This window comes from Pteropus alecto, unplaced genomic scaffold (genome assembly GCF_000325575.1).
Source record: "Pteropus alecto unplaced genomic scaffold, ASM32557v1 scaffold25, whole genome shotgun sequence".
In the NCBI taxonomy this organism is placed as follows: Eukaryota; Metazoa; Chordata; class Mammalia; order Chiroptera; family Pteropodidae; genus Pteropus; species Pteropus alecto.
In genome coordinates, this window is record NW_006441955.1 from 36,631,640 (window position 1) to 36,634,166 (window position 2,527).

At 39.4% G+C, this 2,527-nt stretch overlaps 1 protein-coding gene across 3 annotated transcripts in view; it reads right to left on the reverse strand.

Moving 5' to 3' along the window:
• Positions 1-1,027, reverse strand: part of BCAR3 (BCAR3, NSP family adaptor protein) — a 188,157-nt gene extending 187,130 nt beyond the window's left edge. For all 3 annotated transcript variants that reach the window (XM_015595244.2, XM_015595242.2, XM_015595240.2), the window contains exon 1: positions 771-1,027. The gene's annotated coding sequence lies outside the window, so the exon portion shown is untranslated. The remainder of the gene's footprint in view (positions 1-770) is intronic.
• Positions 1,028-2,527: the final 1,500 nt, after the last annotated feature.

The following is a 2,527-nucleotide window of genomic DNA, read 5'->3' on the forward strand; positions in this document are numbered from 1 at the left end:
TATTCAGTTCAGGAGATCAGGTGGCAAAAGCTTCACTAAAGCCTTCAACTGGAGAATACTTTTTTAAAGAGCATTTTCTATAGTTTTCTATCTGCATTCTCACACATCTTCAATGACACCTGAAAAGCTTTGTTGAAGTGAAACGTATTTGTCCCAGTTACTCAAATTGCCTCTCTTCCTTGCCAGGAAATTCCCATTTCTGGCAAGAGATGCCTACATAAAGTCCCACACGGCAGAAAAGAAAAGCCTCGCTGACACAGAGGACTTCCAGGGAATTAAACAAACCATTTACAAAAAAAAAAGAAAGAAAGAAAGGAAAGAAAGAAAGAAAAAGAAAGGAAAGAAAGAAAGAAAAAGAAAGAAAGAAAGAAGCATACCCAGTTTTTGAATTCTGGTTCGGTCACTTATTAGTTTTTGATTGTGAGTTTACCTCGCCAAGTTTTTACCCCCTCAGGGAGGAAAAAAAGAAAGAAAGAAAGAAAGAAAGAAAGAAAGAAAGAAAGAAAAAAAGAAAAAGAAAGAAAGGAGAAAGAAAGAAGAAAGAATAAACTAAAATAAAAGCTTACGCTGCTTACCCACTCAGCATGCCACCTTTCAGAGTCAACACTAGGCACCCAGCAGCTCTTGGCCAACACAGGCATTGGCCCACATGAGCATTTTAGTGTCTTAACTTTAAACAAACCTCCAACTGAACAATTGCTGCATCCAGGTGAATCTAATTGACTTTAACATCCTTCAGCCTCAGATTCCTTCAAAGCCAGAGAACTTACCTAATGACTTGATGACGACCCTTTATCTATCACGGGCTGGGGTCAAACACAAAGGACCCGGGGGCGCATCCGCCACCCTCAGCCCGGGGCAGCTGTTCGCTGGAGCCTCAGAGTTGCGTACCCGGCGTCTCCGCACCTCCTCCGGAGCTGCTGGTACGTTCCTGACCGCCCAGCCTCTGGCTGCCAGCGGCGGGAGAATCACTGTGGTCAGATCCAGGCCGTTTGCTCTATGATTGCTTCATTCCGTAGGGTGCTTCCTGCCCTGAGCTACAAGAATGCAGGAGGGGTTTAAGTTCTTAAGAGATACAGATTTTCAACAAAATTCCTTTTCTATGTGTGTACAAGAAGGTGCGTTGCAACATTATCTGAAAGAGGAAATAACTGGGGAAAAATTGCTTGCCAACTGGGGACTGAAATAAATCATGTTATTTTCATATGGCGAAATAAAAAGGAGAGAGGATCTGTATTTGCTGCTATGAAAGGTCTCTACCATATACTGCTGGGTAAAAAAACAAAACCAAAAAATAAGTTGCAGATAGTATTTGCAGTAAAGTCCAAATCATGTTTATTTTTGTATATGCTTTGAAAAATGTCTAGAGTGATTCACACACACTTGGAACAGTGGACTTTGAGGAGAACTGGGGTGGGAGGAGGGTCTTACTTTTCTGGCAGTTTTTGGATTTTCTTTTTACCCTGTGTATGTAGATAGTAGTTTTATAATAAAAGGCATTTTTAAAATTCCTTTCTTGCCTAATGAAAAATAACTTTGTCAGCTAGCCAGGAGCTTCCAACAAACAAAATTTCTCCATCAGCAATCAGGCTGCAGTTACTACTTTTGAAAAGAGAAACTCAATATTCTACAAAAGTATATCCAATGGTAGATCTCAGGGAGTCTGGGGAGTGAGGTGTCTTCAGAAGATAGATTCTGATACTGTCCCAAGTTGAGAAATATTCAATTAACATACTACATTTTTACTTTTACAATTTTATATACTAGAAATTTTCAGCCTGTAGAGAAGATAGTATAATGAACCCCCATGTACTCAACATCAAGCTGCATTAATTGACAAGGCTAATCTTGTTTCATACCTAACCCATCCCCCAGTCTCCTCCCACCTTCCCAACATCAAGTCATTTTATCTGAGGATAAGTTAAAAAATCTCTTTTTAAAACACTACCACCACACCAAGATATGTTTTAAAATATTATCAATAATCCTTTCATATCATTAAATAGCTAGTAAGTATTCAATTTCTGAATAAGATCTATACATTGGATTTGGTTGCTAGGTCTATTACATCCATTTTAATTTACAGATTTCTCTCTCTCTGTTTTTCCCTTGCAAGCAAGTTCTTTGTTGAAGAAACTAAGTCATTTGTCCTGCAGAATATTCCACATTCTGGACTTTGCCAGTTACATGTCTGTTTTGTTTTTAGCATGCTCTTTTGTCCTTTCTGTTTCCTGTAAATTGTAGTTAGATCTAAACTTAGTCTGATTTGGGTCTCATTCTTTGGCAATACTATACAATGTCCTGTGCCTTCCTGGGATATTAGCTGCCCTTGATGATTATCAGTGGTTGAATTGTGTTCCCCCAAAAGATATGTTGAAGTCCTAATGCCCACATTCGTGGATATAATCAGGTTTAAATCAGGCCCACCCTAATTCGGCCCTTTATAAGAGGAGGAATATTGGAACACAGGAAGAAAATGACCATGTGACCACAGAGGCGGAGATTGGAGCGTTGCATCTATAAGTCC